The 18,383-nt window shown below is 44.3% G+C and overlaps 1 long non-coding RNA gene across 1 annotated transcript; it reads right to left on the bottom strand.

The window, feature by feature from the left end:
• On the bottom strand, positions 1-11,822 carry LOC119940566. Its single transcript, XR_005455047.1, has 3 exons — positions 11,651-11,822; positions 9,062-9,208; positions 1-209 (listed from the first exon to the last, which is right to left on the bottom strand). It is a non-coding gene; the product is annotated as an uncharacterized LOC119940566 (long non-coding RNA).
• Positions 11,823-18,383: the final 6,561 nt, after the last annotated feature.

Genomic DNA, 18,383 nt, shown 5'->3' with positions numbered 1-18,383 from the left:
TACTTAAATGAAACCCAACAAGAAACTTTTTGAGTGGCGGGAAGAGAGCCCCAGATCTGTGCAGGAAGGTCTGGTCACCTTTGCCAGAAGGTCAATCTGACTTCTTCAAACTGGCTAAAATATAGAAGTGTCATGAAGTGCTCAATATTATAAATTGATGATGACGATGATGATGTTGATACATTTTTTCTGTGGAAACGGATCACCATCTGGTAAAACAGAATGAAACAGTAAGCTTTGAAAAATCATGTTGTGCATGTGGAGTACATAAATACCATTATTATTAGAGCTGTACCATATACCTGTTTTCAAGTTGCAAGGGGTTTATAAATACTTAGTATTACTTCTGGATGGCAAATGAATGTGGCTGCAGTATTAAACTATGGAGGTAGATGCACTGTAAGCTCTCTGTGGACAAGGATTAGGTCTACCAGCTCTGTTACTATATATAGTTCAGTACTCTGCATACCGTAAGTACTCAATAAATAATAATAATAATGGTATTTATTAAGCACTTACTATGTGCCAAGCACTTTTCTAAGCACTTAGACTGTGAGCCTGTTGTTGGGTAGGGACCGTCTCTATATGCTACTGACTTGTACTTCCCAAGAGCTAAGTACAATTCTCTGCACACAGTAAGCACTCAATAAATATGATGGAAGGAAGGGAGGGAGGGAGGAAGGAAGGAAGGAAGAAGGGAAAGGAAGGAAGGAAGGAAGGAAGTAGATACAAGGTAATCATGTTCCAAGTGGGGCTCACAGTCTTAATCCCCATTTTACAGATGAGGTAACTGAGGCACAGAGAAGTTAGGTGACTTGCCCAAAGTCACACAGCTGATAACTGGCAGAGCCAGGATTAGAACCCTCGACTTCTGACTCCCAAGCCCATGCTCTTTCCACTAAGCCATGCTGCTTCTCTTTATTAATCAATAAATACCATTGATTAATTGATTGATAGTTTATATAGTGATTTCTCCCTCCATGCTCCCTTTGTCTTCTTTCTGGAAGACTTTCTACATATAGTAAGTGCCCAATAAATACTGTTTACTGATTGATCGATTGGAAGCAAAAAATCAGTAAAAAGAAACAGTGACCTATTTACACAACACAGGATTCAGACTGCTAATTCATGGAAAACAATCACAGCCTTCAAATGTTCACTTTTACAGCAATATTAAAATTCCTTCGATGATACATGTAGGAAAGACACATAGCCCAGATAAACAGCAAGTATCCAACAAATGCGGGTAATTATCCAATCAACAGTTCAGTGAAAAATATAAGCGACCAATCCGATCCAAGGAATACTCTGGGGCTCTTTTGGTCATTTTTTTAGGAATAGTCAGTTGTTTCTGAGATACCCAAGGGGGTATCAAAGGACAAATGGAAAATGATCTGAGTCCAAGGCCTGGCCTTGCCACTGACGTGCCTGGGGCCGTTAACTCCCTCGTTTGTTAAAAAGAAGTAATAGTACCACTGGAGCCATCTTAAAGAGGACAAGAAAAAGATAGCTATCTCAAGCCTGAATTCAAGAGAAGCCCAGGTTTAAGGATGAACACAGATAGACCTCAGTCTCATCAAATGCAATCATCATCATCTATCTACCTTGATCTCACCTATCTCACCCCCGACCTCTCTACCATGTGGCCCTCTCGCTTCTTGCCTGTCACATCCTCCCTCCCCCTTTCCTCTCCAGCCAAACCACTACCTTGCTGGTTCAGTCTCTCATCCTATCCCGACTGGATTACTGCATCAGCCTCCTCTCTGATCTCCCATCCTCCTGTCTCTCCCCACTTCAGTCTATACTTCACGCTGCTGCCCGGATCATCTTTGTGCAGAAACGCTCTGGGCATGTTACTCCCCTCCTCAAAAATCTCCAGTGGCTACCAGTCAAACTATGCATCAAGCAAAAACTCCTTACTCTCGGCTTCAAGGCTGCCCTTCACCTCGCCCCCTCTTTTCTCTCCTTCTACAGCCCAGCCCACACCCTCCGCTCCTCTGCCACTAACCTCCTCACTGTGCCTCGTTCTCGCCTGTCCCCCATCGACCCCCAGCCCACGTCCTCCCTCTAGCCTGGAATGCCCTCCCTCTGCACATCCACCAAGCTAGCTCTCTTCCTCCCTTCAAAGCTCTACTGAGAGCTCACCTCCTCCAGAAGGCCTTCCCAGACTGAGCCCCCTTTTTCCTCTCCTCCTCCCCATTCCCCCCCGCCCTACCTCCTTCCCCTCCCCACAGCACCTGTATATATGCGAGAAGCAGCGTGGCTCAGTGGTAAGAGCATGGCCTTTGGAGTCAGAGGTTCAAATCCCGGCTCCGCCAATTGTCCGCTGTGTGACTTTGGGCAAGTCACTTAACTTCTCTGTGCCTCCATTCCCTCACCTGTAAAATGGGGATTAATACTGTGAGCCCCACGTGGGACAACCTGATCACCTTGTATCCCCCCAGCACTTAGAACAGTGCTTTGCACATAGTAAGCACTTAACAAATGCCATTATTATTATTATTATTATGTTTGTACAGATTTATTACTCTATTTTACTTGTACATATTTCCTATTCTATTTATTTTGTTAATGATGTGCATCTAGCTTTATTTCTATTTATTCTGGTGACTTGACACCTATTCACATGTTTGTTTAGTTGCCTGTTCCTCCCTTCTAGACTGTGAGCCCACTGTTGGGTAGGGACTGTCTCTATATGTTGCCAACTTGTACTTCCCAAGCGCTTAGTACAGTGCTCTGCACACAGTAAGTGCTCAATAAATATGATTGAATGAATGAATGATGGACAATTACTCTCCTCCACCCCCTTCAAAGTCTTACTGATTGCACAGCTCCTCTAAGAGGCCTTCCCTAACTAATCCCTCTTTTCCTTTTCTTCCACTCCCTTCTCTGTCACCCTGACTTGCTCCCTTTATTCATCCCCCCTCCCAACCCCACAGCATTTATGTACATATCTGTAATTTATTTATTTATATTAACATCCGTCTCCCCCTCTAGACCAGAAGCAACTGTGGGCAGGACATAGGTCTGTTATATTGTACTCTCCTAAGAGCTTAGTACAGGTTCTGCGTACAGTAAGTACTAAGTAAATACATTTGACTATCTGATTAAACTAATTAGCCATAATTTTCCCTATAATATTAATTTTCTGCTACAGCCAAATTTTTCGCACAACATCAATTTAAAGCACCAGTCCTACCCACGAGGATCCTTTCCCATCACACTGACTCCCAGAACCCAGCATAGTTTCAAACAACCCCATGGAATCACTGTTACAGCACGTTACTGGATGGACTCCTGTTGGTGAAGGGAACCAGTCCTTGTGTTCCGTTGTCTCAACTACAACCCCAACTGGTCATTCATCAGACACAGTGTTTTCTTGGAATGTAAAATGACAAGGTTCTTGGCCAAGGTTTTCCTGGAACTTCCAGAGGCCCTAATTTTAGACAGCGCACCTAGAGTTTATGAACTTCAATCTCTACTTTTCTGAATGACCTTTTCGAAACCTCATTTAGCTCCCTCTGATGTAAATTCAGGTGGACATTGAAAGCAGTGAGGGGCATTTGATTTGTTCCTGAAACCCAATGAACAATGAATTTGGCCCCCTCATGTGTTGCCATATATCTATCCAGCCAATGACCCTAGCAAAAATGCAGAGATGGCCACGAAAGGTAGAGATCTACGGTGATAGATCTTTCTGGAACTACCAGGGAGATGACCAGGGGAAATTGGCAGAAGGGAGCTTGAGGAAAGTGAAATGGGAGGCACAGAACTCTCCATCCCATGCACCTCCACATCACTTTCTTCCCTCCCTTGAACCTTCAAGTGCTAAGTCTGGTCCCAGTCCTTCTGCCTCCGGATGATGATTGGACAGACTCTTGAAAATCAATCATTATTTTTGCTGGGTTAATATAGATTGTAGGATCCTCATGGTCCGAGAATGCGGCAACAGATGCTCAGTAGATGACAGTAGATGCTCTTTCATGGTGGGGGTGGGCAATCAATCAATGGAATTTATTGAGTGTTTACTATGTGCAGGGCACTATACTAAGTGCTCAGGAGAGTACAATCCAACACTTCTTGAATAAGACCTATGTAAGTTAGCAGTTGTAATAGTATTTATTAAGTGCTAGGAGTGCATCCCATCCCGGTGGACAGCACCACCATCCTCTCTGTCTCACAAGCCCGTAACCTTGGCATTATCCTTCACTCACCTCTCGTTCAACCTACATATTCATTCTACCACCAAATCCTGTTGTTTTCACCTTCACAGCATCGCTAACATCTGTCTTTTCCCGTCCATCCAAACTACCATATTGATTCACGCACTTATCCTAGCCTGCCTTTATCCTTCACTCACCTCTCGTTCAACCTACATATTCATTCTACCACCAAATCCTGTTGTTTTCACCTTCACAGCATCGCTAACATCTGTCTTTTCCTGTCCATCCAAACTACCATATTGATTCACGCACTTATCCTAGCCTGCCTTGACTACTACATCAGCCTCCTAGCTGACTTATCTGACCCCTGTCTCTCCCCACTCCTGTCTATACTTCACTCTGCTGCCAGGATCATTTTGACTCCCAGGCTTGTATCTCCTCCAGCCTTCAGGACATCTCCATCTGGATGTCTGCCCGCCATATAAAACTCAATATGTCCAAGACTGAACTCCTTGTCTTCCCTCCCAAACCCTGCCCTCTCCATGACATTCCCATCACTGTTGATGGCACTAGCATCCTTCCCATCTCACAAGCCCGCAACCTTGGTGTCATCCTTGACTCCGCTCTCTCGTTCACCCCTCACATCCAATCTGTCACCAAAACCTGCCTGTCTCACCTCCACAACATCGCCAAGATCCGCCCTTTCCTCTCCTTCCAAACTGCTACCATGCTCGTTCAATCTCTCATTCTATCCAAACTGGATTACTGCATCAGTCTCCTCTCTGATCTCCCATCCTCCTGTCTCTCCCCACTTCAATCCATACTTCATGCCACTGCCCGGATTTTCTTTGTGCAGAAATGCTCTGGACATGTTACTCCCCTCCTCGAAAATCTCCAGTGGCTACCAATCAACCTACGCATCAGGCAAAAACTCTTCACCCTTGGCTTCAAGGCTGTCCGTCACCTCGCCCCCTCCTACCTCACCTCCCTTCTCTCCTTCTCCAGCCCAGCCGCTCCTCTCCCTCTGCTCTTCTGCCGCTAATCTCACTGTGCCTCGTTCTCGCCTATCCTGCCGTCGACCCCCGACCCACATCCTCCCCCTGGCCTGGAATGCCCTCCCTCTGCCCATCCGCCAAGCTAGCTCTCTTCCTCCCTTCAAAGCCCTACTGAGAGCTCACCTCCTCCAGGAGGCCTTCCCAGACTGAGCTCCCTCCTTCCTCTCCCCCTCCTCCCCCTCCCCATCGCCCACCTTACCTCCTTCCCCTCCCTGCAGCACCTATATATATATATATATATATATATATATATATATATATATACGTATATATGTTTGTACATATTTATTACTCTATTTTACTTGTACGTATTTATTCTATTTCTTTTATTTTGTTAATATGTTTTGTTTTGTTGTCTGTCTCCCCCTTCTAGACTGTGAGCCTGCTGTTGGGTAGGGACCGTCTCTATGTTGCCAACTTGTACTTCCCAAGCGCTTAGTACAGTGCTCTGCACACAGTAAGCACTCAATAAATACGATTGAATGAATGAATGGTGGCAAAGGGTATACAGGGGGGAATTAGACACAAACTCTGTCATTCAATCAATCAATCCATTGTATTTGTTGAGTGCTCATTGTTTCCACAACACTGTACTAAGTAGAAACAGCATGGCTCAGTGGAAAGAGCACGGGCTTGGGAGCCAAAGGTCATGGTTTCTAATCCCAGCTTCACCACTTGTCAGCTGTGTGACTTGGGGCAAGTCAGTTAACTTCTCTAGAGGAGCAGTGTGGCTCAGTGGAAAGTGCACAGGCTTGGGAGCCAGAGGTCATGAGTTCAAATCCCTTTCTGCCACTTAGCTGTGTGACCTTGGGCAAGTCACTTAACTTCTCTATGCCTCAGATACCTCTTCTGTAAAATGGGGATTAATCAATCAATCAATCAATCAATCAATCGTATTTATTGAGTGCTTACTATGTGCAGAGCACTGTACTAAGCGCTTGGGAAGTACAAATTGGCATCACATAGAGACAGTCCCTACCCGATAGTGGGCTCACAGTCTAAAAGGGGGAGACAGAGAACAGAACCAAACATACCAACAAAATAAAATAAGTAGGATAGAAATGTACAAGTAAAATAAATAAATAAATAAATAAACAGAGTAATAAATATGTACAACCATATATACATATATACAGGTGCTGTGGGGAGGGGAAGGCGGTAAGGCGGGGGGATGGAGAGGGGTACGAGGGGGAGAGGAAAGAAGGGGCTCAATCTGGGAAGGCCTCCTGGAGGAGGTGAGCTCTCAGCAGGGCCTTGAAGGGAGGAAGAGAGCTAGCTTGGCGGATGGGCAGAGGGAGGGCATTCCAGGCCCGGGGGATGACGTGGGCCGGGGGTCGATGGCGGGACAGGCGAGAGCGAGGTACAGTGAGGAGATTAGTGGTGGAGGAGCGGAGGGTGCGGGCTGGGCAGTAGAAGGAGAGAAGGGAGGTGAGGTAGGAGGGGGCGAGGTGATGGAGAGCCTTGAAGCCCAGGGTGAGGAGTTTCTGCCTGATGCGCAGATTGATCGGTAGCCATTGGAGGTTTTTGAGGAGGGGAGTGATATGTCCAGAGCGTTTCTGGACAAAGATAATCCGGGCAGCAGCATGAAGTATGGATTGAAGTGGAGAGAGACACGAGGATGGGAGATCAGAGAGAAGGCTAGTGCAGTAGTCCAGACGGGATAGGATGAGAGCTTGAATTAGCAGGGTAGCGGTTTGGATGGAGAGGAAAGGGCGGATCTTGGCAATGTTGCGGAGCTGAGACCGGCAGGTTTTGGTGACGGCTTGGATGTGAGGGGTGAATGAGAGAGCGGAGTCGAGGATGACACCAAGGTTGCGGGCTTGTGAGACGGGAAGGATGGTAGTGCCGTCAACAGAGATGGGAAAGTCAGGGAGAGGACAAGGTTTGGGAGGGAAGACAAGGAGCTCAGTCTTCGACATGTTGAGCTTTAGGTGGCGGGCGGACATCCAGATGGAGATGTCCTGAAGGCAGGAGGAGATGCGAGCCTGGAGGGAGGGGGAGAGAGCAGGGGCAGAGATGTAGATCTGGGTGTCATCAGCGTAGAGGTGATAGTTGAAGCCGTGGGAGCGAATGAGGTCACCAAGGGAGTGAGTGTAGATTGAGAACAGAAGGGGACCAAGCACTGAACCTTGGGGAACTCCCACAGTAAGAGGATGGGAGGGGGAGGAGGAGCCTGCAAAAGAGACTGAGAAAGAACGACCGGAGAGATAAGAGGAGAACCAGGAGAGGACGGAGTCTGTGAAGCCAAGGTCAGATAACGTGTTGAGGAGAAGGGGGTGGTCCACAGTGTCAAAGGCAGCTGAGAGGTCGAGGAGGATTAGGACAGAGTATGAGCCGTTGGATTTGGCAAGCAGGAGGTCATTGGTGACCTTTGAGAGCACAGTTTCCGTGGAATGAAGGGGACGGAAGCCAGACTGGAGGGGGTCGAGGAGAGAGTTGTTGTTGAGGAATTCTAGGCAGCGCGTGTAGACAACTCGTTCAAGGAGTTTGGAAAGGAATGGTAGGACTTAGAACAGTGCTTCACACATAGTAAGTGCTTAACAAATGCCATCATTAATTAAATAATTAATTCTCTATGCCTCAGTTCCCTCATCTGTAAAATGGGGATTAAGACTGTGAGCCCCATGTGGGACAACCTGATCACCTTGTATTCCCCCCCAGCACTTAGAACAGTGTTTCACACTGTTTTAGACAGGACACCTAGAGTTTATGAACTTCAATCTCTACTTTTCTGAATGACCTTTTCGAAACCTTATTTAGCTCCCTCTGCTGTAAATTCAGGTGGACGTTGAATTAGCACTTAACAAATGCCACTATTATTATTATTATTCTTATTATTAATATTATTAGCACTTGGGAGAGAACAATATAACAGAGTTGGTAGACATATTCCCTGTCAAAAGGAGCTTAAAGTGTACAATAAAACCTTGAATTAGCATGACACAAGGTCAGATGCACAATACACAAAATGAAAATAAAAATCATAAGGAGCAGTGGTTGAAGGGGCAGAATTTCAGGCTCCTCGTGATTCAGAATCCATGGCATAACTGAAGCCACAGAAGTGGCTACTGTGGCCCCTAGCCTTCCTGAGGTTTTTAAGGTGGTCTCATGCTGCAGATGCTGTTCCATTTCTTCCAGGGTGGAGGAAAGTAGGATGGGATGGGAGTCTCCTCAGTGCTCCTGAGGGGAGCTGGGGCCAGGTCCTGTTAGGACAGCATGGCTGGTATAGAAAGCATGCTGGGGACAGGCAGAGAGTTCCTCAGGGATAGTGGGAGGGCCAAAGGCTTGCAGGATGACATTTTGCTCAGCTGTAATGCAAGAGAAGGGGTAATCTTTCTAAGGAAGTTTAAACCTCCTAGATAGAAGGACTTTTGGTGAGGAGATCTTATTTACTCACCTAGGAGAGGTCTTGAGGAAAGGAATATCCAAAACTTTATCCCCATCCCCCCTTCCCAGTCTCCACACATTTCTTTTTTCCCCAACATAATAATAATAATAATGTTGGTATTTGTTAAGCACTTACTATGTGCCAAACACTGTTCTAAGCACTGGGGTAGATACAAGGTGATCAGGTTGTCCCACATGGAGCTCACAGTCTTCATCCCCATTTTACAGATGAGGGAACTGAGGCATGAACTGAGAAGTGACATGACATGCCCCAAGGTCACACAGCTGACAAGTCGCAGAGCCGGGATTAGAACCCTCTGACTCCCAAGCCTGTGCTCTTTCCACTGAGCCACACTGCTTCTCCTGCATCTTTACAGTTTGTCCTGACCTTCTGATACTGTGGAAGTCCAATGAATGACTCTCTATGATTTGCCCCCAAGAAAAATAGTTACTCACCCTGGGAATATGAGCAAGTTTTGAAGGTTGTGGTGGAATGTGTACCAAATCCAATACTGCTCCCCGAAATTCTTGAACACCAAAATAACAACTAGTTCCTAATTGAAATTCCACTGTAAAATGATATCGGCTTCTTCATCCTGGCAACTGAGAAGGAGCGAAAAGAGGGGAAGAAGGAAATGCAGACATCTTCATAAATACGTGTTTAGTATTCTAAAGTTCATCAAATTGCGGGGTAGGTAAAAATGTTTCAGTGTTGTACAAACAATGTGGTTGATTGTGTTAGCAATTAACATTTATAATACAGTAATGGAAAGTCCTTAGTGGCTGGTATTGTGCCCACAGAGATGTGGTCAAAGGGGAAAAATTATGTCTCCTCTTTGCTTCAGGGCAAAATGCTGGAAACTTAATGAAGCCATGGTAGAACTAGGGGTCCTGTGAACCAAAGTTAATTTTTGCTCAAGGTTGTTTCCAATCAATCAGTCTTTAGTGAGTGCTCATTGTGGGCAGAGAACTGTACTAAGCACTTAGGATAATACAATATAACAGAGTTGGTGGGCACTTTGCCTGTCCAAAAGGAGGTTACAGTCAAGATGGAGAGATAGACTGTAAATGAATTACAGATACGCAAGTTAGTGTTGTCGGGCTGTGTTTTTCTATAGAATAGGTGTTCAAAACAGAGATGCTGTGCTTGAGATTTATTCTGTTAAAATAAAAAGAATCTTCCTCTCTCTGTGTGCAACAAAAGGGTTTACTGCTTTGCTATTGATTTTTAAATGAAACAAATGACCTGTATTTTAAAATATTTAATTACAAGGTTCATTTATGAAAGGTGAGCAAGGGAGTAACCTGTCACTAAGGGATGAATTTAGGGTTTTAGAAATGTATAATTTTAGGAATATGAATTACTGCAATTATGAATTACTATCTCCTACTACAACCCAGCCCACACATTTCACTCCTCTAATGCCAACCTGCTCACTCTGCCTTGATTTTATCTATCTCACCACCAACCTCTCGCTCACGACCTGCTTCTGACCTGGATGCCCTCCATCTTCATATCTACCAGACAATTACCCTCCCCAGCCTTCAAAGTCTTTTTGAAGGCACATCTCCTCCAAGAAGCCTTCCCTGCCTAAGCCCTATAATACCAACCTACTCACTGTACCTGTATCTCATCTATCTCGCTGCTAACCCCTCATCTACATCCCACCTCTAGCCTGGAACATCCTCCCTCTTCATATCCAAAGACAATTACTCTCCCTGCAACTTCAGTGCCTTTCTGAAGGCACATCTCCTCCAAGAGATCTTCCCTGATTAAGCCTTCTTTTCATTTATTTCCACTCCCATTTGCTTCTTCCACTCCCTTTATTCAACCTACCTCCAGCTCCACATCACTTATGTATATATCCATAATTTATGTATTTATATTAATGTCTATCTCCCCCTCTAGACTGTAAGCTCACTGAGGGCGCACATGCTGATGCTATGGATATGGATATCGATCATCATATTTCATCTCACAGATGAACTCAATTGACTTAAATCAACCTGACATAATTAGGGTGGAATCACAGACTTATCCATTTTTCCTACTAAAAACTTTGAGAAACAATAATGGTTTTTTTTTAACAGTTCTTTTGGAAGGTCAACCTGAATTGAAAAAAAATGATTTAGGAGGTAAATACTGGGCTAAAACATATAAAATACTAAAAATGATTCCCCTACTCAATGTCTGCTACATTGTTATAGTGCACTCTCCCAAGAATTTAGTAGGGTGTTCTACACACAGTAAGTGCTTAATAAATATGATTGATCGATTGAGGTTGAAATGTCAAGTATGTGGGGGTTTATTTAGTTTTTATAGTTATAATACACAAGAAAACATATAAAGGGTCAAACTTCCTTTGTTTTTTTCTCTTTTCTGGCATTTGCCAATGATAGAAATAGCTAAATTATAACTCAACATCATAGTAGTGAAAAGACAAGATTGCCTTGTAATTTAGGATGTAGAACTCCAACATCAATCCAGAATCAACAATATGTTAATCATGGTTTGGATGGTAGGATTCTATTGGAGGAAGAATGATGGCACAAATTCAAGAAATCAACAAAAAGTGCTTCTGGGAGTAAGTTACCTGAGGGGAATTTGAACTCATTTTGGAGCAAAGAGATAGAAAACCCCAATAAACAATAACAAAAATTGACACATTTTGAAATGACCAAACCTTCCAGATATCTCAACACATGCTGATGCTATGGATAACAGAGGAGATCAATGGTCATATTTCATCTCACAGATGAACTCAATTGACTTAAATCAACCTGACAGAATTAGGGTGGAATCACAGACTTATCCATTTTGCCTACTAAAAACATTGAGAAACAATAATGGTTTTTTTTTAACAGTTCTTTTGGAAGGTCAACCTGAATTGAAAAAAAAAATGATTTAGGAGGTAAATACTGGGCTAAAACATATAAAATACTAAAAATGATTCCCTACTCAATAAACCTCACTCATCTGTAGTGTGATGGAATGGGTCAGGTTTGGGACAAGACTCTAGAACAGATTTATGGTTTAAATATTACCTTGAACAGATTGTTTTTCCGTTTGTGGTCACGTTCTCTCAATCCTAATTTTCTGGCAAGAATCACAGTGGTTGGTTTCGGCAGTGAAGAGTGATTGTTTGATGGTTTCATTTTCTCCCAGTTGGACCTATGAAGGATTTCCTGTGTCTCATTTTAAGTGGCCTGAATTCTCATGATACTGGAAATTAAAATAAACAGTTCACATAAGAAGCAAGACCTTCACTAGATTTTAGGAAGAAATCAGCATGGGTTTGTGAAGAGCAAATTCTGCAAGGCTCACAGAGAAGCATCATCATCATCATCATCACCAATCGTATTTATTGAGCGCTTACTGTGTGCAGAGCACTGTACTAAGTGCTTGGGAAGTACAAGTTGGCAACATATAGAGACAGTCCCTACTCAACAGTGGGCTCACAGTCTAAAAGGGCTAATAATAGATAGAGCACAATAGATAGAGCATAATAGATAGAGCACAGGCCTGAGAGTCAGAAGGTCATGGTTTCTGATCCCAGCTCTGCCACCTGTCTGCTATGTGGCCTTGGGCAAATCACTTCACTTCTCTGGGCCACGGTTACCTCATCTGTAAAATGGGAATTGAGACTATGAGCCCCAGGTGGGTCAGGGATTGTGTCCAATCTAATTTGCTTATATCCACCCCAGCACTTAGTACAGTGCCTGGCACATAGTAAGCACTTAAAAAATACAATAATAATAATAACCTAATCTTCCGCTACAATAGAATGTAGGTCCTGGAAGCAAAGAGAAGACACGGAAGGAATCTAGCTAGACTTCAGTAAGCATTTTGATTCTGTTCTTCATAACATTACAGTCAACAATCTAGAAAAGCCTTTTCCTGACCATGCTTTTAGTGAGAGCATTGCTGTCTATAAGCTCCTTGAGGGCAGGGATCATGTTTACCAATTCAGTTTTATCGTATTTTCCCAAGCTTGTAGTACAGTATAATACAGTTTAGAAGTGCACACAGTAAGCACTCAATGAATATCATCAACTGGTTGATTGGCTTGAGGGATGAGGAAGGTGATATCCCAGAGGGAGGGAAAGGCAAAAATGGGATGTGGACTAAGGGAGGGAAAGGAAAATCATCAGGGAGAAGGAAAATCCCAGCAACCCCCCCATACCCAAGAATAATAACCCAGAGATGCTTTAAAAAATACACATATAAAAAATATGTGTATATAAAAATATAAAATATATAAAACACATATAAAAAATAAAAAATACACAACCACATATCTCAACCTCTGTAGTCAGTCACTTGATTGAAATTAGAGGATAGCATTTCATTCATTCATTCATTCAATTGTATTTATTGAGTGATTACTGTGTACAGCGCACTGTACCAAGAGCTTGGGAAAGTACAATACAAAAATAAACAGTGATATTCCCTGCCCACAATGAGCTTACAGTCTGGGGGGCAGGGAAGACAGGCATCAATACAAATAAATAAAATTACAGATACGTACATAAGTGCTGTAGGGCTGGTGAGGGCAAAGAGCTAAGGGAGCAAGTCAGAGTGATGCAGAAGGGAGTGGGAGATGAGAAAAAGTGGGGCTTAGTCTGGGAAGGCTAAGGCTTTGAGAGGGGAAAAAGTAATTGTCTGTTGGATTTGAAGAAGGAGGGCATTCCAGGCCAGAAGCAGGACCTGGGCCAGGGTCAGCAGTGAGACAGGAGAGATTGGAGCACAGTGAGAAGGTTAGAACTACAGGAGAAAAGTATGTGGACCGGGTTGTAGAAGGAGAGAAGTGAGGTGAGATAAGAGGGGGCAAGGTGATGGAGTGCTTGAAAGCCAATGGTGATGAGTTTTTGTTTGATACAGAGGTGGATGGGCAACCACAGGAGATTTTTGAGGAGTAGGGTGACATGTCCTGAAAGTTTCTGTAGAAAGATGACCCGGACAGCAGAGTGAAGTATGGACCGGAAGGGGAGGGCCAGGATGTTGGGAGGTCAGCAAGGAGGCTGATGCAGGAATCTAGGTGGAATAGGATGAATGATTTTATTAACGTGGTAGCACTTTGGATGGAGAGGAAAGGACAGATTTTAGCAATGTTGTGAAGGCGGGACCAACAGGATTTTGTGGTGGATTGAATGTGTGGGTTGAATAAGAAAGAATTTCACTGTACCATGTACAGTGATGGGAAAGTCAGGGAGGTGAGAAAATAAGGAGCTCTGTTCTGATCTCCCATCTTTCTGTCTCTCCCCACTTCAGTCTATACTTCACTCTACTGCCCGGATTATCTTTCTACAGAAGCACTCTGGGCATGTCACCCCCCTCCTCAAAAATCTCCAGTGGTTGCCTATCAGTCTTCGCATCAAGCAAAACCTCCTCACTATTGGCTTCAAAGCTCTCCATAACCTTAGCCCCTCCTACCTCACCTCCCTTCTCTCCTTCTACAGCCCAGCCCACATGCCCTGCTCCTCTGACACTAACCTCCACACTGTGCCTCATTCTCACCTGTCCTGCCAGCGATCCCTGGCCCATGTCCTACCTCTGGCCTGGAATCTACCAAACTAGCTCTCTTTCTCCCTTCAAATCCCTACTGAGAGCTCACCTCTTCGAGGAGGCCTTCCCAGACTGAGCCTCCTTTTTCCTCTGTTCCTCCTCCCTTCCCCATTACCCCTACTCCCTCCCTCTGGCCTACCCCCTTCCCTGACCCACAGCACTTTTGTATATTTGTACATATTTATTATTCTATTTATTTTATTAATGATGTGTATATATCTATAATTCTATTAATCTATTTTGATGCTATTGATGCCTGTCTACTTGTTTTGTTTTGTTGTCAGTCTCCCCCTTCTAGACTGTGAGCCCATTGTTGGGCAGGAATTGTCTCTGTTGCCGAATTATACTTTCCAAGCCCTTAGTACAGTGCTCTGCACACAGTAAGCGCTCAATAAATATGATTGAATGAATGAATGAATGGGCATGTTAGTACAGTGCTCTGCACACAGTAAGTGCTCAATAAATATGATTGAATGAATGAATGAATGGGCATGTTAAGTTTGAGGTAACAGGAGTTTATCCAAGTAGAGATGTCTGGAAAGCAGGAGGAGATGTGAGCCAGGAGAGGGAGAGGGTCGGGGAGGAGATGTAGATTTGGATATTATCAATCAATCAATCAATCAATCACATTTATTGAGCGCTTACTGTGTGCAGAGCACTGTACTAAGCGCTTGGGAAGTACAAGTCGGCAACACATAGAGACAGTCCCTACTCAACAGCGGGCTCACAGTCTAGAAGGGGGAGACAGAGAACAAAACCAAACATACTAACAAAATAAAATAAATAGAATAGATATGTACAAGTAAGATAAATAAATAAATAAATAAATAGAGTAATAAATATGTACAAACATATATACATATATACAGGTGCTGTGGGGAAGGGAAGGAGGTAAGATGGGGGGATGGAGAGGGGGACGGGGGGGGAGAGGAAGGAAGGGGCTCAGTCTGGGAAGACCTCCTGGAGGAGGTGAGCTCTCAGTAGGGCCTTGAAGGGAGGAAGAGAGCTAGCTTGGCGGATGGGCAGAGGGAGGGCATTCCAGGCCTGGGGGAGGACATGGGCTGGTGGTCAATGGCGGGACAGGCGAGAACGAGGCACGGGGAGGAGATTAGCGGCAGAGGAGCGGAGGGTGCAGGCTGGGCTGTAGAAGGAGAGAAGGGAGGTGAGGTAGGAGGGGGCGAGGGGATGGACAGCCTTGAAGCCCAGGGTGAGGAGTTTCTGCCTGATGCGCGGATTGATTGGTAGCCACTGGAGATTTTCCACATAGGAATATTATCCACATAGGGATGGTAATTGAAGCCAAAGGAGTGAGTGTAGATGGAGAATAGAAGGGGACCCAGAACAGAACCTTGAGTGACCCCCGTAGTTAGGGATTGGGAAGCAGAGGAGGAGCCAGTGAATGAATGGCCAGAGAGATAAGAGGAGAACCTGGTGAGGACAGAGGCACGGAAGCCAGCGAAGCCAATGATTTCTTCAGTACACTTGCAATAATAAAGAGTTCAATGACTGTTAGTTTCTAAGACCATAGCACCATAGGCAGTCATGAACAGTCTAAATTGAATTATTATTTTCACACACACTCTTTGAACTTTACTGAAATTCTTTTCACCTTTTGATTGTGGGGTTTTTTTGACTACCTGTCTTGTGCCGGCACTTTGCCATCCTAGATAAGAAAAAAGTTTCCTGCAAACCTCAATTCCACTTCCAACAGTGCTTAGAGAAGCAGGTATTTAGTCCCCATTTTACAGAAGAGAAAACTGAGGCACAGAGAATTTAAGTGACTTTCCCAAGGTCACACAGTAAGCAGGTGGCAGAGCTGGAATAAGAACCCACGTCCTTTGACTCCTAGGCCCAGGTTTTTTCCATTAGGCCACACAGCTTCTGGAAGCAAAGAACAGTATACTTTTGTCTTCACTGAACTCTCCTAGCTGAATACAACATTTTACCCTACTTTGTATTAACATTTTAGTGTCACTTATCTCATTCAACTTTGATGATTCCCTGCTTACACTACATCAAAGTCCAGGGCTACCAGAGAGGTTCAGTAGTCTCAGAAAAGGTGCCATAACTGGGTTTCTGAAATATTGCTGTCCAGATGTGAGAGTTTTTAACTCTCATACGTCAGGAATTCTATTTTTGTAGCTTCACTTTTTTTTTCGCTTCCTTCCACAGCAGTACTGGGTCAGTGCTTAAAATATATACTATAAGAGACAACAGAGTGTGAAAAACTGGCATCCTGGTACCCCTTCCAATGCAGCAGAAATTTCCACCCAGGGGGATGAGCAGGTGGAAGCAGTACTGCTTCTACCCACTTAGTTCTGGGGGTGTTTTGATACTTGTTAAGCACTTACTATGTGCCAGGCACTGTTCTAAGCACTGGAGTAGATACAAGTTAATCAAGTTGGACTCAATCCCTGACCCACATGGGGCTCACAGTCTCAGTAGGAGGGAGTAGGATTTAATCCCCATTTTCCAGATGAGGTAACTGAGGCACAGTGAAGTTAAATGACTTTCCCAAGGTCTCAGAGCAGATACGTGGCAGAGCTGGGATTAGAACCCAGGTCCTCTGACTCCCAGGCTTATACTTTCCACTAGGCCATGCCACTTCTCATCACTGGGTCTCCTCAGATTCTAGTCCTAGCTCTGCCTATTACCAGTTGTGTGACCTTGGCAAGTCACCTAACTTCCCCCACCTCACAAGTGCTTGGCACAGTGCTCTGCACACAGTAAGCACTCAATAATACTATTGATTGATTGATGTCCTCATTTGTGCTCCTCCCTTCCTTAAGGATTCATATTAATGTCCGTCTCTCCCTCTAGACTGTAAGATCGTTGAGTCCAGAGAATGCGTCGGTAATATTGTTATATTGTTCTCTCCCAAGCGCTTAGTACAGTGCCCCGCACACAGTAAATGCTCAATAAATATTACTGACTGACTGGCATAGAGGCAAGTTTCAGCGTGGGTCAGTGGTAAGAACATGGGCTTGGGGGTCGGGGGTCAGAGGTCGTAGGTTCTAATCCTGGTTCCCTCACATTTGTGACTTTGGGCAAGTCACTTAATTTCTCTGTGCCTCAGTTCCTTCATCTGTAAAATGGGGATTAAGACTGTGAGCCCCACATAGGACAACCTGATTACCTTGTATATACCCCAGAGCTTAGAACAGTGCTTGGCACATAGCAAGTGCTTAACGAATAATAATAATAATAATAATGTTGGCATTTGTTAAGCGCTTACTATGTGCAAAGCACTGTTCTAAGTGCTGGGGGGGATACAAAGTGATCAGGTTGTCCCACGTGGGGTTCACAGTCTTCATCCCCATTTTACAGATGAGGTAACTGAGGCTCAGAGAAGTTAAGTGACTTGCCCAAGGTCACACAGCAGACGTGTGGCAGATCCGGGATACGAACCCATGACCTCTGATTCCAAAGCTCGTGCTCTTTTCACTGAGCCACGCTGCCCCCAATACCAACATTACTATTATTATTACTTAGGATGCAAGGAGTTGGGACTGGAAAGCCAGAGATCAGGAACCCATAAGGGCTGGGTTAGGAGGGCAGGGGCAAAAAGGAGGAGGTTACTTACCTGGCAGATTTTCAAAAGCACTAACCCAAACAGTGATTCCCTTGGAAACGAAGTGACTTCCATGAGAGTGATGAGGAACCATAGTTAGAGAATAAATCCTGGAGAAGATTTTGAGATTATAGGGCCACACTTATGTTTGTAGCCCAAGAACGTGGTTCATAACTTTTTGAAGACAGAGATGGGAGAAGGATAACAACTGTATAGGATCTAACCAAAGTCTCAGATGAAAATCAGTTTCTTTGGCTCATTCTAGCTGAAATATTCAAACTAATGAAATTGAAAAAGAAAGTCATTTCATGTAAGGGAATGCAAAACAATGTTTTTTGGTTTTTTTTAGTGATATTGTCAAGCACTTACTATGGGAACTGTTCTAAGCAATGGGGTAGATACAAGCTAATCAGGTCGGACACAGTCCCTGTCCCACATAGGGCTTACAGTCTTAATCCCCATTTTACAATTGAGGTAACTGAGTCACAGAGAAGTTAAATGACTTGCCCAAGGTCACATAGCAAACAGTGGCAGAACCAGGATTAAAACCCAGGTCTTCTGACCCAGGCCATCTTTTGTGACCAGAAAGTGGACTTGATGTCTCCTCACTGATGAGACTGAATCTGAAGATATAGGACTCT

The sequence above is a fragment of the Tachyglossus aculeatus genome, chromosome 1 (assembly GCF_015852505.1).
Source record: "Tachyglossus aculeatus isolate mTacAcu1 chromosome 1, mTacAcu1.pri, whole genome shotgun sequence".
Classification (NCBI taxonomy): Eukaryota; Metazoa; Chordata; class Mammalia; order Monotremata; family Tachyglossidae; genus Tachyglossus; species Tachyglossus aculeatus.
Note: the sequence above shows the minus strand (reverse complement) of the source record. Positions and strands in the feature narration are given on the sequence as shown.